The 26,719-nt window shown below is 34.1% G+C and overlaps 1 long non-coding RNA gene across 1 annotated transcript in view; it reads left to right on the top strand.

Moving 5' to 3' along the window:
- Positions 1–26,414, top strand: part of LOC116270498 — a 79,855-nt gene extending 53,441 nt beyond the window's left edge. Inside the window, exons 2-4 of the long non-coding RNA XR_004178527.1 lie at positions 9,404–9,597; positions 13,224–13,373; positions 25,357–26,414. This is a non-coding gene — a long non-coding RNA (uncharacterized LOC116270498). The remainder of the gene's footprint in view (positions 1–9,403; positions 9,598–13,223; positions 13,374–25,356) is intronic.
- The last annotated feature ends 305 nt before the right edge of the window (positions 26,415–26,719 follow it).

Genomic DNA, 26,719 nt, shown 5'->3' with positions numbered 1-26,719 from the left:
TATTATATGTATATATAGTTACATAGTTGTTGTTTGTTCTCATTGCAACAGTCCAGAGATAGTCCTCATCTGGTACCAAAGCTCCAAAGAATGGTAATTCCCAAAATACAGCTTCTTTCTCTGGTCAACTGTAGGAAACAATACTTCCCTGCCAGTGAGTAAAGGCCAAGGGAGTATATGTCACATTTGTTTTAATTGCATTCTGAAATAGCAGACATTATCTCGCTCCCCTCTAATTGGATAATGCTAGTCATATGTAGTCATATGTTATAATAACCTGCAAAAAATGATAGAACACTTAGTCTTTAGCCGGGAAACCATGTGGCTAACACAAACCTAGTGGTTCTATCATTAACAAAGGTAAGATGAATGTCATTGGAAAACTAGTGGTTTCTGCTATAAATGGCATAATCTAATTATTGTTTCAAATTATATATGTAGTACTGTTTGGGGAACAAACTGGGCAAGATAGTAACTGTAGAGCCTGGACTTAGATTTTTGGATTGGCTAACTAGGTGTATAATGGCATCATTACTGAAAAAGAGAAAAAGTTTTCTTATAGGGTGGAATTCAAATACATACTTTCATTTTCTTATGTGTTAATATTATGATGTTTTCTTGAAAACTAAGTCAAAATGGCAAGCTGAAAGTTAGCTGAATTCATCGAGAACTCATAGGGAAAGACATGGGCAGAATTTTTAATTTGGGGTCAATAGTATGGAAATGCTCTCTATTGAAATATTGAAAGCTATAAACTTGCTTCGGGAAACTCAAGATATCAGAAAATAACTGAAGAAGAAAATGATGCAGAGAAGTGAGGAGCAGTAGTGTTGTTGTTTGTTTAAAGGCTAAAGGAAGTCATCTGGGAGGCAGACACCCCAAAAAGATGAAAGAGGAAAAGAAGACTGATACTGATAAGCTTCTCTTTTGCTTTTCCTAGAGATTTAGTTGTGCTCATTAGGGTATGTAATTCAAGGATATAATTTGGCTAAGGTTTTAGGAAGTTATTTTTAAATCTATTCTCTGTTTTGTGGTTTTGTGCTTCTATCTTTCTGCTTAGTATTCTGTTAAATATCTATTGCTCATGGGTGATTACACATATTACCCAATAGAGGGTCTCCCTGTTTTTCTCTCCCACTGTATCTAGTTTTTTATTTTATAATATTTAGCACAATTAAAAATGTTGTTCTACTTTGTGTATTTTTGTGCAAAATAACCTATCTTATCTAGGATTCAACATCCTAGAGTATAGAATTTGCACTTTGCATAAAATTGGAACTTTTAAAAAACGTGATCAATGACCATTGGATATGTAATTTAGAGTTCCATCTACAAACACATTACTGACTGTATAATTAACAACATATAAGGGACCCTACCCTAATAAGGTTGGGAGCATGTGACTCAGTTTTAGAATGAGTTGGGGAAGCATTGATTTTCCCTTTTGTCTTTGTAGAGTTTTTCCTTGGAGACAGCTCTTTTTGCTGTCTCTTCACCATTAGAGTCATAGTATTTGAAGAGCCATGATTAGAGGAAAGAACTGTAGAAAATGGGCCAAGAAACCCATTAGTGAAGCTTTTAGTGTTGTTCTAAAGCTTGCCAGTGGTCTAGGCGAAAGGAGTTCTGAAAGCTTTATGTAATAGACTTACCCAACTCATGAATCCACTGGGGCTTGGACCAAAGCCATAGCTAGAATTGGAATGTGTGCACTACTTCTCTGGATCCTCTGGTTATCTCTCTTTTGATTTTATGGCTCTAGAAAATGGTGGTTGAGGATTCAGATATTCTATCTAGAAATCAAATATAATTTCAGTGGTGAAAAAACATGCAAAAATAAAAGTTGCAACAAGCCTAAAAAGCAAGGATTTATATTCACAATATCTAGATACCTTAACGGAGACTAATATAAATTTTGTGATGTGTGTGAGGTCACAAGACTAGTAAGTAAAAGAACAGGAATTAGATTCAAGATCTCTTGTAATACAAGAATATGTGCTCTCCATATTTTATTAATTTGCTTACATAGTAAATAAAAATAGCATTCACAAAAGATAGCCTCCTTTGCTACTCTAAAATTGTTACAATTGTACTGGGTTTGAGAGAAAGGAGTATTCCCTGAGGAATCAGACCTGTGGGAGAAACGTATTTAGATAAGAGTAGGAGAGAAAGATGGATTCTTAAGGTAAAAGAGGTGTAAAGGGGCAAGTTAAGACTTACAGTACCAGGTGAGTGCAACTTGTTCTTCACCTGCCCCTGTAGACAAGTAATAGGTTACGAATGAGTCAAGAGTACAATAGCCACACACTGAATTACTTTAAATGTCGTTCTCTTTCTTTCATGTTGTTATAATGTTGTTTCCAAAATTATGCATTTTAATGATTAATAAACAACATGAATTCAATTTTTTCATAGACTGACTTGACATAAGAGCAGGATTATTACAGCCCTATTGTATTTTCCTCTCAGGAAATACTTGTAATAAATGTTCTTGTAAAGCTACATTTTGAGATACTTCTGAATCCATCTCTTGCAAATTAAAAAGATACACATGCATATTATTATGAAAATAAAAGACTGGATTCTGGTAGACTTATTTGCTTTGAGACATTTGTTTCATTTTCAGACTTATCAAGATTTATGAGCTTTTTTCTCCTTACATGAACTCTATACTTCTCTTCACAAATCAGTTGTATGAAGAACAGGATTCACTGCAACTTGCCTAAGTGTAATAAAATCAACCAAAAGAAAGCCCAAAGTTCTCTTTTGCAAAATATGAGTAATGTTACAGAAGAGAAAAACATTCGACCTAGCTCTTCTTTTTACAAATTCCCCTAAAAGAATTTATTACTCAAGTGAATAACTAGTCTAGTGGGATGCAGTTTTCTAGGCTGAGATGTAAAATGTCCTAGGAACATTTATTACTGCATAACTGGACTTGAACCTTTTTCAAGATATAGGCCTGCAAATCAGAAACATGTTGGAAAAAATAGTGACTATTAAATTCAGAAGATAATAAAAAACAAGATCAAGATATTTGAATTATCGTTTATTTTTTTTCCAATCTACATGATATCCTGTGAGAATTTCTGAGTAGATTTTCACTAAGTATACATCAACATCAACAAGGACATTAAATTGAAAATGATATTCATTTGGTTAAGCTGTTTTGTAACCAAGTTTTTCAGAATGATTGTATTGGCCAAATACATTAGCAAGTTGTTCGTCTGTATCTTCTTCATTTTTGTTAGAGAGACAAAACTATGAAACAAATGAAAAAGTATTAAAAGATTAAGAAAACTTTAATATATTTCCTTAAAATACTTTGAAATAAATATTAAAATCTATAAAAATATATCCAATAATGAGTTATAAAAGTATTGTTTGGAATAAAAAGTGCAGGTAATTCAACTTCAATTTTATTTTATTTACAAAGTGAACTTTTTTCACACATTTTATTTCCATATGAATTATTTAATTTCCTTGTTTTTATATTTATTTTTAGATTTAGATGAACAGCTTCTATTTTTAAAAATATACATGATTTTTCTTCAATTAACAGTACAGACAAATGAGCATTTTTAGCCCATAGGTCAAATAAAAGATTAATAATTTATACATATCAGCTGTAAATTCATAAGAACCATATAGATGTCCACGCGTAGGAGGTGATTAAGACAGGAAAAGTCACCTATGAATGAAGACGCATAAATCCTCAATGTTTAAAACAGTAAGACACAGTTTTTCACTTACATTAGACCTTAAAAAATAGAAGATCCACTGTTGAAAAGGTACGTATTCCAAGAACTGTTGATAGAAATCAAATATATTTTGATGGGAAGAACTAACATAGATAAATATGTATAATTTTCTGTCACTATACACTTAAGTTACCTAAACAATTAAAGCCTTATTTTCTGATTCCGTTAAGTGTCGTAATAAAGTCTACTTATTTAATAGGGCTACAATATGAAGAAAACCAGGCATATCGTATTCTTTGTGTAATGCTTACATATTGCATGTAGCATAGTTGGTAACCACTATGCTGATTTCCATTTATGACTATGTCTGTATTTTCTAGAAAGAAGTTTTGTAACCTTAATTAAGAAATGCATAAATGTTCAAACCTTTTGTGCGGTAATTTTACTAGTAGGAAATATCCTGAGGAAACAATCACTTACACACACATACACACACACACATACACACATACTCACATACACACACATATGCGCACACACAGTCATACACACACACAGTCACATGCACACACACATGCACACACACAGACTCACAGGCACACACACACTCACATACACACACACTCACATACACACATCTACACCATAAAATTTTATTATGAAATTATTTTGAGTTTATAAAAATGTTTACCAATAGAATAATATTAAGTAACTCATGGATTTTTTTATTAAAACTAATTTTGGTATATTTTTAAAGGACTAAAAATATTTTGGTACACATTTCAGGAGAAATAGGATGCTAGCCCTTGAGAACATGTTGATCTTACTCATTGGCTAACTACACCATTCACCTTACCTTGGCTGGGGAGGCATTTGCAGAGCTCTCCTTCTGACAGTTTTGTCTAGAGGTGGCATCATTGTCTCCCTTACCCTCAGAAGCTTCACATTTGTTAAGGAAACTTTAAAAATGTCTTTCTTTTTTGAAATGAGCTAGTGGTATGTATATAGCTACTTTATTATTTTTATCTTATTTGTTCAAATATTTTCTTTTCCTTTTATTCTATCTTATTTACTACAGGCATGGACATTCTATTACACATTCGGAAAAGTACAGAGTTTAATACACTCTATACCCAAATCTATATTCAAAACCTGTTTCTATTTTTCCTTATTTGCATCACTAGCTATACTTTCTTTTTAATGTAAATGATAGATACTTTGACACTTCATTCTAAATATATCAAGCATATAGCTACAAAAAGTAATATTCTCAAATTTTACTACAATTCTATTATTACAGCTAAAATAATTGAGACGAATCACGTAATATTACAAAAAACCCACAAATTCTATATTTGAGCATATTCAGATATCCTAAAAGTGTATTTATAGCTTGTTTGTTCACACTTGGAGTCAATCAAGAATCACACATTTTATTTGGTTGTGTTGGTTCTTAAATCTCTGTTAATCTACAATAGACCCAACTTTTTTTTCTGTTTACTTTTATGACATAGAAAGTCTATTGCCAGTGGTTGTCCATTTTCAAATTTGTAACATAGAATTGATTTCTTTATTCTCTGAAGCATATTATGTCATTACATTACACAACAACTTCCTGAATTTATTCAATATGTACATATTGAATTATGAGTGTATGTCAGCCAGAGAACATATATCTATGACAGAAAAAAAAAATAACCAGAAAGATCTGTCTTTCTTTTTGCTCTAAATATTTTTTTCTCTTTCCTTTTACGATGCAACTCACTCACTTGAAATAGCTGTGTGGATACAGAACTTTTATGTACTACTACTTACTAAATTATATGGGTGTGTTTTTCCTCATCTCAGAATAGCATATCAATAGATGCTATAAAAGCATGAGGTACATTTGTAAAACATTGAATTCGCTTCCAAATACCTCAAAATTTTTCCCTAAAGAGCACTTTTTGAATGACATTAAGACATAGGAATCTAAGTTCATCAAGCAAAGATGGGTGCCTGACTGCTCATCAACTAATCATATATGACTCAAAGAATAGGAATTCAGAGGGTCTGTGTCCAGCTTTGTCATGGGTAAATAAGGAAGGCACCCACAAATCTTATGTAAGTCATAGGAGGAAGTGTGGTTCTTTGCAGTGAACCATTTCCTGGAACACACAAAACTGGGGGGATTTTTTAACCTTTGCTGTTTTCCAGGAGCACGCGTTTCTGGTAAAATTCAACATTGTCAGGAGCAGCCAGAGTGATAAGATAACTTATACAAAAGACAATCCCTAATAACTTAGACATAAGATGATCCCTAATGCAAATGGTGCCTGTGTCTGGAAGAAGCGGTGACACCTTCATAAAACTAAACTTTTTCCTTAATAATATAGTGCTTTCCAGCAGAGGCAATAGCAGAGCCCAGGTGAGAAAGTCCTGCTCAGAAGCTGAAGTGTAGATCAAGCACAAAATGCTTGAAGTAGTAGTTTCTTGAACTTATTTGTGAGCACATGCAGAAAGTCTCCTGAGTTAAAAACCACCATCACCACCACCACCACCACCACCACCACAACAAAAACAGGGAGGACATTTGCAAAGGTACAGAGTTTCTGCAGAGCTTCTGAAAACAAGAGCCAGTAAAAAAATTGATGTAGTAATGTTATTACTACAAATGTGAATTCGTTTTTACATAGTTTTGATGACTTGTGGAAGTCTAGGTTACAGTCACATAGAAAAATATTTACCCCTTTCCTGAAGCGCCCTGAGTTTGAGATCAAGACAAAAATGATACTAAATGTTTCGACTTGGCATGCCTTGAGGCATAATAGGAAGACTGATATAACACTATCCATAGATGGCAGAATACCATTATTTTATAGATATGACTGTCTATGTTATGGTATGTTTTATAATAAACATGTTTTGTTTCAGGAAAGGAAAACAACAGAAATATTTGAGATATCTGAAAGAGTGAAGTTTCCCTAGTGCTGTGAGGAGATTACTAAGAAAAAATGGCATGTAATAATTTTATTTGATTAAAATAAGAACTCAATAATAGATAACAAGCTTCAGGCTAGTTTTAGGAAAAATAATTCTTTCTTCACCTTTTGTTATGTTTTGTTTTGAAGACAGGATCTCACTCTGTTGCCCAGGCTACAGTGCAGTGGCATAATTATGACTCACTGCAGCCCAGCCTTGGCCTCCTAAGCTCAGGTGAGCCTCCCAACTCAGCCTCCCATGTAGGTGGGACTACAGGCGCACATCACTACTCCTGGCTGATTTTTTAAAAAAATTTTTGTAGAGACAGGGTTTCACCATTTTGCCCAGGCTGATCTCAAACTCCTGAGCTCAAGTTATCCTTCTACCTCAGCCTCCTAAAATGCTGGGATTACCAATATGAGTCACCATCCCCAGATGACACTTAACATTCTAAGTAAATTGGACATAATTAGGAATCAGTAATATAAACATTTTAAGGCTCCGATTGTATCCAGCATCCCTTTCAGCATTTTGACAGAAGTTCTGTATCTTCTACTTCAATAATTAAATTTACTTTTCCTCATGCACCTGCATTCAACATTAATTTTAAAAAGATCCTGTCAAATACTACTCTTGAGCTTTTGTTTAATTACTCTTATTAAAATATTTCCAGAAACTACTATGAAGGAATTTACATAATTTATATTCATATATTGAAAATAAAATAGAGAGTTTGCTGAGGTAATTTCTATTGTCTATTGAATATAGAGTTTTCAGCTATATTATAAGGTAAATTAAATTGTGTTGTAAAGGTCTGGGTGCAAAACTATAATTTTACCATTTTTTCTGGAAAATATGGGTTCGAGTGTCTAATTAATAAGCTTAAAAATGTTCTGTGGTGAAATTTAAAAGTTTCTTTAAAAGTGCTTGTATGAAAAATAGTTTTTCTCCATGTCTACTACGTAGTGTTTCTCAAACTTGCTACTACGAACACGAGGAGGTTTTTGAAAATATTGCTTTTTTGGTTCCACAAACTCTCTACTAAAATTTTTATTTTAATCTTATCTTTCTATTTTGATAATAATTTGACAATAACCTTATATAAGCATATTCTTTATCAGATACAATACAGCTCTGTTATTTCAGTGCCATGGCTGCCTTTGGGTTTATGATATTTTTGGCTCCAAGTTGTATGATAGGAAGTTAATGAACAAATGAGATAGAGAAGCTACATATGCAATACATTTGTCCCAAGTGAAGCCCAAATTACATGCCTATGACACTATGGAAACAAAAGTTTGGTAGCATTTTAATGTGAGTAAAATGAGAAATTGGGTCATCCCATGGCTTGGGGTTGACTAGGCCTGTGAAACTCAACAGAAAACTTTATCACAGCAATCATATCATATTTTAATTGAGGTTGGAAATTTACTGTTAACAACACATGTTCTCTTGTCTCAAACTTACATTGTTAATTTTAATTTTATGGGTTTATAAGTTGCTTGTGCTTAGCTTACAAATTCTCTTTGGTTTCATAGTTATAAATTCAAAGAATAAATTAGAGTTCATCCCAAGATTTATGTTTTTAAGTATTTAATTAATATCATAATGTAATTTAAATTGATACTTGGATCAGCTAGAATTCTTTTTAATGTGAAAAAGGTCCATAAATTCGTCAAACTGGAGAAACTGTTCATTGAATCATATATCTTTTTTTCCCTTTTATACGTGCAAGATAAAGAAGAAAATATCTATTAAATTAGAAGAATTATTTCCAAGTATGTAGTTGAAACTACTTGTTTAACATTATGTCATTCTTTCAATCCACACATTTTTAGGAGCTCCTGTTATCCTAATATTATTTACCTCTCAAGAAATTTATTAGAACTTGAGAACAGAAAACAACAACAACAACAAACAACACGTACATTAAAGAAAATTTAAAAAAGGCCGGGCGCGGTGGCTCAAGCCTGTAATCCTAGCACTTTGGGAGGCGGAGGGGCGGATCACGAGGTCAGGATATGGAGACCATCCTGGCTAATACAGTGAAACCCCGTCTCTACTAAAAAATACAAAAAAAAAAAAAAATAGCCGGGCCAGGTGGCGGGCGCCTGTAGTCCCAGCTACTCCAGAGGCTGAGGCAGGAGAATGGCCTAAACCCGGGAGGCGGAGCTTACAGTGAGCTGAGATCCGGCCACTGCACTCCAGCCTGGGCGACAGAGCGAGACTCCGTCTCAAAAAAAAAAAAAAAAAAGGAAAAAAAAGAAAATATTATTTTAAGGCCAAATATGTTAGTGCATCAAATAAGTAAATAATTTCTTGACAAACAAGAATTATTTACTACTCTTGGAAATATTTTTCGATGAAGACATCCACACAGAGAAATGAATTTACCAGTTTCAATTATTTTATTTGTTGCCATGACAACACGATAGCCAGTTTCCCTTTTCTGGTTTTTTTTTTTTTAATTTTTAACATAATATTTATTGAACCTGCAATGTTTATTAAATCAAGTATTTTGCCACATGATGGAGGTATAAAATGGAACAGGCCATCACTGTTCTGAAGGATTTTGCTATTTGGGGACTGGGGAGAATCTTATTAAGTATTAGGGCTTGAATTCATTGTATCACATGCTCCTAAAGTTGGTAAAATTGTTAAATCTCTGCTCATTATTTTCAGTTATTTAATAATTTGTGGTGTTTCAGAATTTTTTATATGTATTTATTTTTACTTCGTTTTAGGGTGTGGTTAAGAGAGAAAAAAGTTGCCATTAAGGAATAAGCAAATCAGTTTTCTGACGTGAGGATATAGCACCTATCTCTGAGATCAAAGTCATCCGACCGAAACTGATGCCTCTGAGACTGGAACAGAAGAGTGAATAATGAAATATAAGAATGGGGATTCTGCACTAACTCTATGGGGAAGAAAACAATGGGTAAGAGCAAAAGGATCAACATCAGCAACTCCTGTTTCCACTGATTTATTTATGAGATGCGGTCTACGTGATTCCAAAATCTCCCAGCCTTTTTCTCCCCTGTCAAGCTTCCCTGTCTCTAAAAGAGATCTTATTCTTCCTGCACAGAAAGAAATAATAATGTATCATTAAAATAGTATTATTACATTCGAAGTTACTTACACTCTTTCCCATTCCTATAATTTCCTAGTTGGAAGCCCTGGCACTTGGGAAATTATTTAATGTGGTTTTTTCTTCCTGACATATAAATTGTCACATCATCTTAAATGTTGGGACTTCAGGTTGGGAAGTGGGTGTATCATATTCTTGAGGAAGCTGCCTTCCTTTTATAGATAACTTTACCTCCTTGTAAAGGTTGCTTTCTATGTATTATTCTACTTTTTTTCTAACACTATACCATATAATGAATCTACAGGCTTGACATCCCATTACTAAGATTATAATTATTGAGGTCTTCAATAGAATTTCAAGTCAAATATGTTTTGTTATATGCCTATTTATATTTCATTCTTTGATTCACCTGATTAGGATCTCAGAATTGAATTTTAATTGCAGATTTATTACTTCTTCACTCTCTTTATGTATTAATTTAAAATTTACTTTTTCCTATCTTCATCTTGGTTCGAGAAGGTTATTTCCCTTTCATTTGATTTCTTTGTTTTAATTTACATGTGCATATTTATTACCTGTATATAAGCAAACATAGAATAGGATAGTATGAGTTAATAAATACATTATCAGAATATTTTCTGTATATTTAATATACATTGCAATTAAAATGCACTGTTTAGCTGAACTGTGCCTCCTAAAAACTGTAGCATATAAAGGCAGCTCTATGTGAAATATAAAATTATGTTTTTTTCTCCATGTCTATGATTTATTGAAGTAATGTTCTTCAGGACATTTTTTAATTTTTTTAAAAATTTATAATTGGCATAATAATTGTACATATTTATAGGGTACAATGTGATGTTTCAATGCATGTAGATAATATAATGATCAAATTGGGATAACTACCGTATCTATCACTTTAAACATTTGTCGTTTTTATGTGACAGGTGACCACATTTAACATATTCTGTTTTAGCTGTGTTGAAATATACACCAAATTGTAGTTTGCTATAGTCATCCTCCTGGAATTATTTTTTTTCTGAGTTTAGATTTTCAGAACACCACAAACTGGAAACCAAATTATTAATCAAATTGACAGAAAAATGTTATTCTTATTAATAAAAATACCATTTTATATGTATATTTGTAACTGCAATGTCTATTGTGAGCTGTAATCCCTTTATGGAGGTAAATATGCAAATAAAATAAGCAAATGGTGAAAAAGCAGCCTTTCAGACTGACTACTTTCTAAATAGATCCAAACTTCCATCCAATTAAGAAGGTGCAATATTAAAATTTTAAGACTTCTAAGTCATTTTGTGGGGGTAAAGGATTAATATTACATTTCAGGAGTTGGATTAGAACAGTGAGTAAAATGAATAAGATAAGGAATTCAAGATCTTTTCTTAAATATATTGAACTGTGATGACCCATGTCAATTAAAATTTTCCAGGTTATGTGACAGACACTATAACCTTTACAAACATAAATTGTGGAGATTTGTATTTTGAATAAGGTTCAACTAAGTACAAATGATAGCCTCCTTAAGGTTATTTACTACTCCTGGAATTTTTTTTTATTAAAAATAAAAATGTTATTGTAATTTCAGTAGTGAGTTATATATAATGTCTCAATGGCAATTGTAGTTGATTGTCCCCCAAAATAACATTACTATTCTATATAGCTAAGTTTATTGGTTTCAGCATGACATAAATAGGCCTGTGTTTGAAAACAAAAATTTAACCTCTCTTATTGAGGTTATCCTTTCTATTTACCTCAACCTTATTCATCTTTCTAGGAGTTATCATATAGTGAAAAATACTGAAATATACAGATAAATATTATTTATAAATATCACAGCCACCATTTACTGAGCCATCACCCACCATGTGTCAGGCATATTAAGGATGTATCATACATCATTTCCAACACTTTGAACAGCACGCAGTGTAAATTTGGTTATCTCCACTGAAATTTCCCCCAGTGATTATAAGCAAACTGAGCTTAAAAGATGCTAAAGTGGCCAAGTACATAGAATGAGTGATTGACATGGATTCAAAACCAGACTTGAAAACTCAATCTCTTTCTACCAACAAAAGTTCCTTAGAAAACAAATAAGTCAATACAAAACAATCGGGGATAGTCCCTACCTTTCAATGGCCATAATATTGTGTTTGATTTTTAGAGATCTCATGACGATAATGTGGATACTCCTGCTCAAAAATGTTTGTTTACTTTAATTATCAGTTCCATAAAGTATTTTACATTTATTTATAATTTGTTCTGAAATTAAATCAGCATATCAGGGAATGTCACAATGTGGTCTGACGCACGTTGGAAGACTCCGAGACCCTTTTAGTGGGTCCAAGAGTGCCTCAGTTTGTTTTCAAGTACTTATCTGTACATAGCTGGATCTTCTTTATATACTTCAACTAGAACAACATAACAGACTGAGTTCAGAAAAGTGGAATATTCAGTTGTTTTCTACTAAGCCAATCATTAAAGAGTTTCACAAAAATACAAAGCAGCACAGATCTTCTCATTAAACTTACTTTTGCTTTGCAGAATAACCATTTGTCATCAAAATGTTACTTTTTTTAATATTTATGTATATATTATTACTATTTAAAAAATTTAGTGAGTTGCTAGGAAAATGAGTGAGTCTTTTAAAAATTTTTCAATTTTTATTTTTTAATTATTATTATTTTTTTGAAACAGAGTCTCGCTCTGTCCCCCAGGCTGGAGTGCAGTGGCGCGATCTTGGCTCGCTGCAAGCTCCTTCTCCAAGGTTCCTGCCTCAGCCTCCGGAGTAGCTGGGACTACAGGCGCCCGCCACCATGCCTGGCTAATTTTTTGTATTTTTTTTTTTTTAAGTAGAGATGAGGCTTTACCGTGTTAGCCAAGATGGTCTCGATCTCCTGACCTTGTGATCTGCCCACCTCGACCTCCCAAAGTGCTGGGATTACAGGCGTGAGCCACTGCACCAGGCCCCAGTTTTAATTTTTAATATGGTAATATCAATAGATACAACCTGCATAAACTAAAGCTCTTTGGGGCCTTCCATGACATTAAAAATGTAAGTGGTCTCAGGATAGAGAAGTTTCAGGACTATCACTGTACATTTTTGTAACATTTATTTTATTTATTGTTTTGCTAATTTATCTTTATGTAGTTGCTGCTTTATAAGATATAAACTCCTTGATAATAAAAATGTCATTTGTTTTATTTGCTAGTGTGTTTAATGCCATGATGTGCATAACTGGCATGTAAGAAATATTTGGAGATTGTTGATTGGCAGAGATTAATTAAATTACCCTCATCATTACATAGGTAATTAAGCTCAGAGCAGAAATTAAAACTGAGATTTCTAGTAGTATTGTGAATCACAGCTAGAAAATAAAATCCGTCTCTAAAGTGGGAGGATTTCATATTTTAGCATGGGATTTTACACGGGATCAATTGGATTTTTTCTCTAGGGACATTGGAATGGAGACTAGGCAATGCCGTGTAGCTTAGCTATGCATGATTGACCCGTAAAGCTGTGTATCCACTGTCTGTATTTGGGATTCGATTCTCATTGGAGGGATGCCTTGATGAGCCACATCAAATATTTCAACTTCCTCCTGGTAAGTGTCCCATTCATTTTGCAGCCCAAGCTTAGGGAATAAAATTATGGCTTTCTTACAGAGGTATGAATTTGTTTGCTATAGACGTGATATTTACTTTCAAAATCTAAATTTTTAAATATCCACAAGTAGGTATTGGCTGAAAGAAGTTTATGTATAAAGATGAACGTTATTTAAGAAAGTGTATTTAGACTTCTCTATAGCTGGAAACCATCTCAATCTTTCTCTTAATATCTTGTCTTCTTATATTTATTTGTGTGCCTATGTTTGCATCTCATTTCTCTACATGGCTGGTGTATTAGTCCATTCTCACACTGCTATGAAGACATACCTGAGACTGGGTAATTTAAGAAGAAAAGAGGTTTAATTGAGTTACAGTGTCACAGAGTATACAGGTAACATGGATGAGGAGGCCTCAGGAAACTTACACTCATGACAGAAAGCAAAGGGGAAGCAGGCACAATCTTCACATGGTGGAGTAGGAGAGAGAGAGAGAGCATGAAAAGGGAAGTGCTATACATTTTTAACCAACCAGATCTCCTGAGAACTCGTTCACTATCACAAGAACAGCAAGGGGGAAATTGTTCCCATGATCCAATCATCTCTCATCAGATCCCTCCCCCAACATTGGAAGGTGCAATTCCACATGAGATTTGGATGGGGACACAGAGCCAAACCATATCAGTTGCCTTATATTATTAATTACGTGTGGCTCATCAAAGCATCCCCCCAATGGGAATCGAATCCCAAATACAGACAGTAGGTACACAGCTTTACGGGTCAATCATGCATAGCTAAGCTACACTTCATTGCCTTGTCTCCATTCCAAAGTCCCTAGAGAAAAATCCAATTGATCCCATGTAAATGAGTTATCTACTCTCTCTATACCATCCTCTGAGCCTAGGGTGGTGGCATGTTTAGGTTGGGAGCGGGAGTGTTGTTTTACTTAAAATGTAAAGCTAAGTGTATGTTCTTTATGAAGGAATACAAAGAAGTAGATATATGGGAAAGGTCTGTACCTTTAGGACTCCAAATTATCAAATCCTTCAAAAGATGTTAGATCTTTATATAAAGTGATAGGGAATTCTTACTGATTTATGAAACATCAATCCCCAAATTATATAAACATTTGCTTTAGTGGTTTTAATACTACTTGCCATAAGGCCTCTGGGAGATTTGATCAAAAACAAAAACGATATCGTAACTACAGTAGTGAGTCATGTATAATGCCTAAATGGCAGTTTTAGTTGGTTGTCCTAAAAAATAACATTACTATTCTATATAACTAAGTTTGTTGGTTTCAGCATGACATAAATAGGCCTTTGTTTGAAAATAATTTAAATGTAACTATACACATACATATTGAAACTTTTCAGGATACATTTTTACTATGAATTTGCTGTATCTGAAATGTATGGAAATATACAATGCAGATTTTTATGTAAAGCATAATACAAGGGAAATTATGAAATTTCAAAATAAGCTTTCAGTGACATTGTAATATGCTTTCGTAGAAACAAAGTTATCCAGAAGGCACAAGAAGTCGCAGTGTGTCCTAAGTCAGCAATGCACAATGCCTAATTTATTTTCCCACAAGTTTTATGTCTAGAAGTTACATAATAGCTAAGAAGGAGCTTAGAGAAAAGCTTTAAAATAAATGAAACTAAGAGCTATAGGTTGTCCTTACAATATTCTTTAAGAGCTTATCATTGTCCTGCAATAAATATATTGCTAAAAAATTTGTTCAATAAACAAACCTTGCAATAAGGTGACACTGAGGCACATAATCACATACTTTTAATACTGTTTTCTTTTTTTTTTTTTGCATGTTCAAGTTCACTTTATTTTATTTTATTTATTATTATTATTATTATACTTTAAGTTCTAGGGTACATGTGCATAACGTGCAGGTTTGTTACATATGTATACTTGTGTCATGTTGCTGTGCTGCACCCATCAACTCCTCATTTACATCAGGTCTAACTCCCAATGCAATCCCTCCCCCCTCCCCCCTCCCCATGATAGGCCCCGGTGTGTGATGTTCCCCTTCCTGAGTCCAAGTGATCTCATTGTTCAGTTCCCACCTATGAGTGAGAACATGCGCACAAGAATACTGTTTTCAAAAAATATTCATGAAATAAAATGTCGAAGTCCTTTCTACATTCAAGTTATTAAATAAAAATTGACTACAAAAAATATATTGCACATTGGTTCTGTTCACTATTAAGAATCCAGCTTAATAAGAAAAATGAATATAGAATCTATATACAATATAGTAATCATTACAATTCGTGTATGTAGCTCTCCTTGTTTCTTGTTGTCGAAGTAAGTAGTAATGATTCTGCATGATATATTTTTATATTGTAGACTGCTAATGGGAAGATATGAGCACGTCAACTTTTCCTTTGTGGGAGAGGTTAGGAGACTGAGTGAATGATCAAAAGTGCTGCAACACAACACAGAGATTAGCTGAGTCTGGAAGGGGAAGATAATCCATTGTGCTGATGATAAGTATCCTTCCATTAGAGACAGGTGTTAGTTTGAGTTTTGCACTGGGTTGGAGAACTCTAAGAAATTTAGGCATTTAAGTTATTTTTCTTATTCAACTTTCATTAAAGAAAATAGCTTTAATGTTTTTTGTTTGTTTGTCAAAAAAAGAAAAGAAAAGAGGGCCAGGCACAGTGGCTCACGCCTATAATCCCAGCACTTTGGGAGGCCGAGGAGGGCAGATCACCTGAGGTCAGGAGTTCGAGATCAGCCTGGTCAACATGGTGAAACCCTCTCTCTACTAAAAATACAAAAATTAGCCAGGTGTGGTGGCACACACCTGTAATCCCCTCTACTTGACAGGCTGAGGCAGGAGAATCACTTGGACCTGTGAGACGGAGGCTGTAGTGAGTTGAGGTCCTGCCATTGCACTCCAGCCTGGGTGACAGACAGGAGTCTGTCAACAAACAAACAGACAAACAAACAAACAAAAACTCTGTTATACCAATTAGTAAGTTACTATATATGTGAAAGAGAAATCCACCAACACTGTATAGGGTGACAGAATCAAGGCTGGGGTATGGAAGGAGGGGAGGTTAGCTAATGGCATTTACTTAGAGGAAGAGAGAGCAGGAAATATTTTTTCCAACTATGTGGCTCCTGATACAAGATCTGAAAATATGATAAGGTTTGACTTGCCAAAGTAGGGCAACAGCTTGCCAATGGAACAATGGCTGCTTCGTAAAACCATTTGCTCTGAGTTCAGATAGTAAAAAACTTTTCTCCTATTTTCCTTGACTCTCTCATGCGTGATCTTGGATTCTCTGTATTTTCCAGTTTGGGATATCACCACCTCTATCAGTTAGAGTCCACCTGCTGTAATAAACAACCTACAAAATTATAGTGATATAAATAAGTAAACTCTATTTCTGTGTATAACAATAGTCCTGGTAGTCCAGGTTATCAGGCAGCTTTGCCCCATGAAGACATTCACAAAATCAGACAATTTTCCTCCTGGGTTCCTACTATTCAATAGTTTGTGCCCTTGTGTACTCAGTCAAAAATAAGCTGCTTCCACATCTTCATTCCAGCCCATGGGAGGGGAGAAAAGACTCACCCATACAAAAAAGCTTAACTCAAATCACCCAGAAATAGCACCCAATATGTTTACTCACACACATTGTTCCAAACATGAGGTAGATATGCACACTTAATCAGAGGTAAGCCAGGGACATACAGGTTTTAGCTGGATGGTCAAATGTTTAGATAAAGATGTATTTATAGGGAAGGAAGAAAATAAATTTAGGGAGAAAAGCACTACTTGTCTGATTTCTGATTTCTTCAAGTTATCTTCTATTCAAGTTGGATTTGGCTATGCAGTCAGTGATTTGCTTTCATTATGCATTTCCTGACCGTAGCCTTATCCCTGGTTCTATTTTTATCACCCCATTACTATCTTTCATCCTCTCATACATGCTTTTTTCTTTATTTTCTGATTCCACTCCCACCTCTCAACCCAAAATTTTGCTGTAACTTCTTTCAGCGGTATATTTTGGTACCTAGTACAGTGAAAGTGCTGAGTGTTAAGGTTCCATTAAAGGAAAAATATACATTTTATATAATTGCATTAAAAAGATTACTTACAGTTAAGTAAATTAAAAAGGATATCATGTACATAATGCATTTGATTTGGAAGTTGAGTTTTATAACGTTTAAAAACTGTAACAATATAAGGATAAAAGATAATTCTAGATGAAAAATTCATACATTAAAAATACTATTGTAGAAAAAGTACAAAGTTTCTATAATAAAGAGAAAGTAATGCACTATGTTGGATTCTGTGCATGCAATACATTTTTATTGTGCATCAAGTATATTTATACTGTTTTGGCTACTGGGCTTCAATCATGATCAAAACAGCTAAAACCTATTGGCTCTATGAATTCAGCATTCTACTGGGGTAAGAGGGATAATTAATTAAAAATACTTAACAGTGAATTACTCATTAGGTTAGAAGGCAAGGCATCAAACTCTGCTACTTTCCATAGATATATCTAGTTCTTTACTCCTCATAAACAGATGGAAGATTTTCCTCACTCCTTTGAGATTATGCATAAGAAAATGATGTATAGACATATTCAATAACTATTATAGGCATATTCAATAACTCATACACAATTTCCCATGTTCTCTTCTTTCTGCTGCTGACGTAACTGGGTAAACAGAAGGTGGTGGTAGAATCTTAGTTTGATAGATCATCCATTAGCTGAATCCAAAGGAACTACAATCCGCTGAGACTTCCTGTAGACCTACATGGGATTTCAGAATGATCTTGGTTATTTAAACCACTGAGATTTGAGACTGATTGTCACATTACTATAACTTACTTACACTGTTTGAAACAGGCATTTTCAATTCAAAACAAATAAAGAAAACCAAACAAAAACAGGTCAGGGAAAGGGGAATAAACAACAACAAAGAGAAGATGATTTGCAGTTCAAAACAGGTGGTGAATAGAGATTTTCCATCGAATATGAGACAGATGAATAATAAATGAAGGTGAGTGAGATAGCAATGAAAATTTTGGGGGAAGACAGTCCAGACTGAGGAAATAGCCTGTGCAAAGGGCCCTAAGGCAGGGATTTTCCTTGCTTATTCTGTGTATAGAAAGGCCATTTAACAGAGTGACCAGGCAATTGACTGACTGAAATCAACAAGTGGATTATTGATGGTGGGTAGATCGTACATGGCCTTTTTGTCATTGTAAGGATTTTGACTACTTGTCTGAGTAAAACATGAGAAATGTTATTAAGTGACAAAATAGAAATTGTATTTTAAAGGAATCACTCAGACTGCTGGTTCATATAAAAAGTAAAGTGGGACAACTGCAGTCAGGCTAATTAGGAGTTTGTGTGTGTGTGTGTATGTGTGTGTGTGTGTGTGTGTTTCTTTAAGTTCCTAGATACATGTGCAGGATGTGCAGGTTTGTTATATAGGTATACATGTGCCATGGTGGTTTGCTGCACCTATCAACCCATCATTTAGGTTTTAAGCCCCGCATGCAATAGGTATTTGTTCTAATGCTCTCTCCCATTGTCTCCCAACCCCCAACAGGTCCCTGTATATGTTGTTACCCTCCCAGTGTTCATGTGTTCTCATTGTTCAACTCCCACTTATGAGTGAGAAAATGTGGTGTTTGGTTTTCCGTTCCTGTGTTAGTTTGCTGAGAATGATGACTTCCAGCTTCATCATGTTCCTGCCAAGGACATGATCTCATTCTTTTTTATGGCTGCATAGTATTCCATGGTGTATATGTGCCACATTTTCTTTATCCAGTCTATCACTGATGGGCACTTGGGTTGGTTCCAAGTCTTTGCTATTGGAAATAGTGTTGCAATAAACATAACTGTGCATGTATCTTTATAGCAGAATGATTTAAAATACTTTGAGTATATACTCAGTAATGGGATTGCTGGGTCAATTGATATTTCTGGTTCTAGATCTCTGAGGAATCTCCAGGCTGTCTTCCACAATGGTTAAACTAATTTACACTCTCACCAATTGTGTAAAAGCGTTCCTATTTCTCTACAGCCTTGCTGTCATGTGTTGTGTCTTGGCTTTTTAATAATCGCCATTCTGTTTGGCATGAGATGGTATACCATTGTGGTTTTGATTTACATCTAATGATTAGTGATGATTAGCTTTTTTCATATGTTTGTTGGCTGCATAAATGTCTCCTTTTGAGAACGGTCTGTTCATATCCTTTGCCCACTTTTTGATGGGGTTCTTTGTTTTTTTTCTTGTAAATTTATTTACATTCCCTGTAGATTCTGGATATTAGGTCTTTGTCAGATGGGTAGATTACAAAAATTTTCTCCCATTCTGTAGGTTGCCTGTTCACTCTGATGATAGTTACTTTTGCTGTGCAGAAGCTCTTTAATTTAATTAGATACCATTAGTCAATTTTGGCTTTTGTTGCAATCACTTTTGGTGTTTTAGTCATGAAGTCTTTGCTCATGCCTATGTCCTGAATGGTATTGCTTACGTTTTCTTCTAGGGTTTTTATGGTTTTGGGTTTTACATTTAAGTCTCTAGTCCATCGTGAATTAATTTTTGTATAACGTGGAAGGAAGGGGTCCAGTTTCAGGTTTCTGCATATGGCTAGCCAGTTTTCTTAACACCATTTATTAAATAGGGAATCCTTTCGCCATTGCTTGCTTTTGTCAGGTTTGTCAAAGATCAGATTGTTGTAGATGTGTGGTGTTATTTCTGAGGCCTCTGTTCTGTTCCACTAGTCTATATAGGTACCAGTACCATGCTGTTTTGGTTACTGTAGCCTTGTAGTATAGTTTGAAGTCAGGTAGTGTGATACCTCCAGCTTTGTTCTTTTTTCTTAGAATTGTCTTGGCTATTTTTTTGGTTCCATGTGAAATTTAAAGTAGTATTTTTCTAATTCTGTCAAGAAAGTCGATGGTAGCTTGATGGGAATATCATTGAATCTGTAAACTACTTAGAACAGTATGGCCATTTTTATGATACTGATTCTTCCTATCCATGAGCATGGAATGTTTTCCCATTTGTTTATGCCCTCTCATTTCCTTGAATAGTGGTTTGTAGTTCTCCTTGAAGAAGAACTTCACATTCTTTGTAAGTTGTATTCCTAGGTATTTTATTCTCTTTGTAACAATTGTGAATGGGAGCTCATTCATGATTTGGCTCTCTGCTTGTCCATTGTTTGTGTATAGTAATGCTTGTGATTTTTGCATATTGATTTTGTATTGAGAATTTGCTGAAATTGCTTATCAGCTTAGAGAGTTTTTAGGCTGAGATGGTGGGGTTTTCTAAATATAGAATCATGTTATCTGCAAACAGAGGCAATTTAGCTTCCTCTCTTCCTATTCTAATATCCTTTATTTCTTTCTCTTGCCTGATTGCTCTGGCCAGAACTTCCAATACTATGTTGAATAGGAGTGGTGAAAGAGGACAATCTTGTCTTGTGCTGATTTTCAAAGGGAATGCTTCCAGCTTTTGTACATTCAGTATGACATTGGCTAGGGATTTGTTTTCTCAGTACCACATGGCATTTATTCTAAAATCGACCACATAATTGGAAGTAAAACACTTCTCAGCGAATGGAAAAGAATAGAAATCATAACAAACAGTCTCTCAGACCGCAGTGCAATCAAATTAGAACTCAGGATTAAGAAACTCACTCAAAACGGCACACTACATGGAAATTGAACAACCTGCTTCTGAATGACTCCCGTGTAAATAACGAAATTAAGGCAGAAATAAAGAAGTTCTTTGAAACTAATGAGAAAAAAGAGAAAATGTACCAGAATCTCTGGGAAACAGCTAAAACAGTGTTAAAAGGGAAATTTATAGCATTAAATGCCCACATTGGAAAGCTAGAAATATCTCAAATTGACACCCTACCATAACAATTAAAAGAACTTGAGAAGCAAGAGCAAACAAATCCAAAAGCTAGCAGAAGACCAGAAATAACTAAAGTCAGAGCAGAACTGAAGGAGACAGAAACACAAAAAGCTCTGTGTGTGTGTGTGTGTGCACGCGCGCCCATGTGAGTGTGTGTGTGTGTGTTTTAAGATGGTGTCTTACTCTGTCCCCTAGGTGGGAGTGAAGTGGTGCAATCTTTGCTCATTTCAACCTCCGCCTCCAGGGTTTAAGCGATCTTCTAATTAGGAGATTATTATATTAATCCATGTGAGAGATGATGGTGGCTCAGATTAGAACAGTAGCATTAGAGAGGGTGACATGGGTCCTGATGAATTACATTTCACAAAAAGAGAGTATTCAAAATGACTCCCGGCTATTTTGGCCTACAACACTTGAAGAAAGAGAGGAGGAAATTGAGACAGAGAGACAGCACAACTTTTTAAAAATGCTTTGCTGAGAAAGAGGAGTACACAGATGGAGGATTGCAAGAGATGCAGGTCAAGTGTGCGTGTGTGTGTGTATATAAAGTTTGAAAGAAATAACACTATATTTTTGTGCTGATTTAAATGTTGATGGAGACAACCAAAATAAATTCTGAAGACAACGGAAGTGTGTGTGTGTGTGTGTGTGTGTGTGTACATATTGGTATCAAATGTGAAGACCTTAACAACACCCAAAATTAAAGATAATTTACCTGCAAAGAAATGTCTATTAGAAAAAAAACATAAGAATCAATGGAATCAAGAAGGATATTCTTATAATACTTAGTTAGGAAAGACAAAGTAATAGTTGATAAGTTTTACTATATTACAGTTACAAAATTTTTTATTGAAAGATTCAGCTGATAAAATAAAAAGCTACAATTTATAAAACATATTGGCAACCCATATATCTGAAAGATATCCACAATATGAAAACAACTTCTATAAATTAATACCAAAAATGAAAAATGGAGCTAAATATTTATGAAGAAATTTGAAAGAGGAAGAATAAAAGTAGTGATTGAACATATGAATAAATGAAATTCAGCCTCATTACTCATGGGGAAATATAAATTAAGACTTCCATGAAAAATTGTTTTCTATTTATCCCAGTATCAAAAATTCAAACATCTGATTATACCAAGTGGTGGAAAGCGTACGTATCAATTTCTACTTTTGTACATGACTGGAAAGAGTTTGTATCAGTGCAACCATTATTTTAAAAGGTTTTGAAATTACTTTATTCTCCATTATTAATTTTTTGTTACAGTTTAATTATAATTCTTTCAATGGTTTCCTGGAAATTCTAAAATGTATTTGTAGCAATATACTCTATCTGAAATTATCAATTTTACTATGTCCCAGATAATAAATGTAGAACGGACCAATCATATTTACTCCAGCCTTTTTAGATTTTTTTTCATATGTCTAAATTCTAACAATTTATGTTATAAAGCCCACAAACATTGTTACTGTTGTTACTTCAAACATTTTCACTCCCGTGCTCACATACCTGCATGTACCCATATACATTTATGTTTTTTTCTGTGCTGTTTATTTCTAATTAGAATTCTAGCTGGTATCATTTCCTTCAGAGTGAAGAACTTTATTTAGTTATTCTTGTAATGCAGGTGTGCTGGTGATGAATTCTTTTAGCTTTTGTGTTTCTTTTGAGGTACAGGTTGTTTCACCTTAATTGAAGGTTACTTTCATCCAGTGTAACAGTCTAGGTTGACAGGTGTTTTTTTGTTATTGTTCTTGTTTTTGTCCGTTTCAGTAATTTTAAAATGAGGTAAAATCTGTAAAATATCTCAAGGTCCTGTCACTTAGAATATAAAAATATATATTTGGATAAACAGGAGATTATAGGATTCCAAATACATTTAATTAAATAATGGCTCAAATACTGAAATCTGCTGAGTAGATAGTTGTCCTTTCCTTGTTGGTCCTCAATAGAAAACTGGATTCTGTTGTTGTTGTGGTTGTTGTTCGTTTTGCTACTGTATAACTGTGTTACAATTAATATTTTATGTTGTTTCATGTTGCATTTTATAGAGCTGTGTATCATAAACTATTTTTATTTTTTTATTTTTTATTATACTTTAAGTTCTAGGGTACATGTGCATAACGTGCAGGTTTGTTACATATGTATACTTGTGCCATGTTGCTGTGCTGCACCCATCAACTCGTCAGCACCCATCAACTCGTTATTTACATCAGGTATAACTCCCAATGCAATCCCTCCCCGCTCCCCCCTCCCCATAATAGGCCCCGGTGTGTGATATTCCCCTTCCCGAGTCCAAGTGATCTCATTGTTCAGTCCCCACCTATGAGTGAGAACATGCGGTGTTTGGTTTTCTGTTCTTGTGATAGTTTGCTGAGAATGATGGTTTCCAGCTGCATCCATGTCCCTACAAAGGACACAAACTCATATAGGATTCCCTATTTAATAAATGGTGCTGGGAAAATTGGCTAGCCATAAGTAGAAAGCTGAAACTGGATCCTTTCCTTACTCCTTATACGAAAATTAATTCAAGATGGATTAGAGACTTAAATGTTAGACCTAATACCATAAAAACCCTAGAAGAAAAACTAGGTAATACCATTCAGGACATAGGCATGGGCAAGGACTTCATGTCTAAAACACCAAAAGCAATGGCAACAAAAACCAAAATTGACAAATGGGATCTAATTAAACTGAAGAGCTTCTGCACAGCAAAAGAAACTACCATCAGAGTGAACAGGCAACCTACAGAATGGGAGAACATTTTTGCAATCTACTCATCAGACAAAGGGCTAATATCCAGAACCTACAAAGAACTTAAACAAATTTACAAGAAAAAAACAAACCACCACATCAAAAAGTTGGCAAAGGATATGAACAGACACTTTTCAAAAGAAGACATGCATACAGCTCACAGACACTTGAAGAAATGCTCGTCATCACTGGCCATCAGAGAAATGCAAATCAAAACCACAATGAGATACCATCTCACACCAGTTAGAATGGCAATCATTAAAGTCAGGAAACAACAGGTGCTGGAGAGGATGTGGAGAAATAAATTCTTAATAATATTATGGAATGTAAGATTTAAACTTTTAAAACAATTATTATATAGCATGGCAGGCAGAATAAATTCTTCTCAAAAAAAATGTCCCCTTATTCATACATGGAATCTGTGAATATGTTTATTTATATGGCAAATGAGGCTTTACAGATGAGATCAAAGCACAGATTGAGATGAAGAGATTATCCTGGATCATAAGGCTGGACCCAATGTAATCACCAGGGATCCAATAAATGAAAGACAGAGTCAGGAGGATGAAAGTCAGAGAGATTTGAAGATGCTGCTTCTCTGCTGGCTTTAAGGATGTAGGAAGGGGCCATGAACTGAGGAATACAAGAGTGGCCTGCAGAAGATGGAAAATATGAAAGAATGGATTCTCCAATAGACCCTCTAAAAGAAACACAGACCTGTCAACACCTGGACTTTAGCCCAGTGAAACCCATTTCAGACTTTATACCTCCCAAATTATAGAATAATGACTTTAGTTTATTTTAAGCCACTAAATTTGCATATATTAATTTTTTTGAGCTCTGGTGTGGTGAGCATATAAGAAGGGAATGTGAAAAGAGAATGGAAAAGAGACTTTCATGGAGGTTTGTAAAAACAGTATCAGGATTGCCATGACTTTCTCTTCACTGAGCATTAGCGTTTTATCTAATTTGTCCACAAAAAGGGAATATATATACACACATATATGCATGTTTACACACATATACGTGTATATATATACACACACACACAAAATTCGTTTTTTAAAAAAATAACATAATTAAAAATGTTGAATATATATGTATATATGTGTTATTCTCTCTATATATACACCTAATTATTTTTAAATAGCACATATAATTTCTTTTTTAAAAATTTAAATATGTATGCGTGTGTGTGTGTGTGCACGCACACGCGTGTGTATAGAGTTGACCCTTGAACATGTGAGTTTGAACTGCACAGGTTCACTTACATTGAGATTTTCTCTCTCTTCTGCTACAGCTGTGATATACCAAGACCAACCCATCCTCTTTCTCCTCCTTATCAACTCAACGTGAAGACAAGGATGAAGACTTTATGATGATCCACTTCCACTTAATGACTAGTACATATATTTTCTCATCCTAATGATTTTCTGAAACCCATTTTTCCCTAGCTTACTTATGCCATATTTTAAGAATATAGCATATAATACACATAACATACAAAATGTGTGTTAACAGAATGTTTACATTGTCAGGTCAGCAGTAGGCTATTAGAAGTTAAGTTCTGGGTCAGTCTAAGTTATCCCTGAATTTTTGACTTCATGGGGGTTGGTACTCCTACCTCCAACATTGTTCAAGGATCAACTGTATGCAATACATGTACCCCCCTCACTCTTCCAACACACACATTCTCCAAAATTGTCAGGGTATGTGGGCAGGCTGGAAACTTATACTGGTTTTCTATGTTGCATTCCTGAGGCAGAATTTCTTTTTTTCTGGGAAACTGCAAATGTTTTTGCTTGTAAGTTCTTCAGCCTATTGGAACAGGCCCACTTAAATTATCGAGCTTAAATCAAATGTTTAAAAAGTTTAAATTTTATTTATTATTTATTTTAAAAATTGTTTGATAACAAGTCATCACGTGGAACACGATGTTTTGAAGTACATATACAATACAGGATGGTCTAATATAGCTAAATAACAAATGCTTTATCTTACACAGTTATCATTTTCACCATAAGAACATACAACATCCACCCTGTTTACATTTTCAAGAATAAAATATATTATCATTTATTATAATCACCTTGCTGACCAACAGACTCCTTGAAATTCATTTCTCCTATCTAACTACATTTACATTTACTTTGGCCAATATCTCCCCAAATCCGAAACCCTCCTAACCACCCCAGGTTCTGGTAATCACCATTCTACTTTTTACCTCTATGTGATTAATGATTAAATGATTCTAGATGCCATATTAGTCAGGATTCTCCAGAGGGACAGAACTCATAGGATATATGTGTAAGTGAAAGGGAGATTCTATATATATATTATATATATGCATATAAGTATGTGTACTGTATATATAGTATATATACTATATTTATACATACTATACATACTAGTATGTATAGTATTAGTACTAGTATGTAGTACTAGTATGTAGTATATATAGTATACATGAGATATAAATATCTATGTATGAGATATATATACTGGTATATATAATATATAATATTATATATAATATAATAAAATAATATATATTATAATAAAATAGTTTATTATATAATAATTTATATATTATAATAGATAATATAGTTATATATTATTAGTTATATATTATATTATATATAATATAGTTATATAATTATATA

The sequence above is a fragment of the Papio anubis genome, chromosome 15, assembly GCF_008728515.1.
Source record: "Papio anubis isolate 15944 chromosome 15, Panubis1.0, whole genome shotgun sequence".
NCBI classification, from domain to species: Eukaryota; Metazoa; Chordata; class Mammalia; order Primates; family Cercopithecidae; genus Papio; species Papio anubis.
This window is presented reverse-complemented; position numbering and strand designations above follow the sequence as displayed.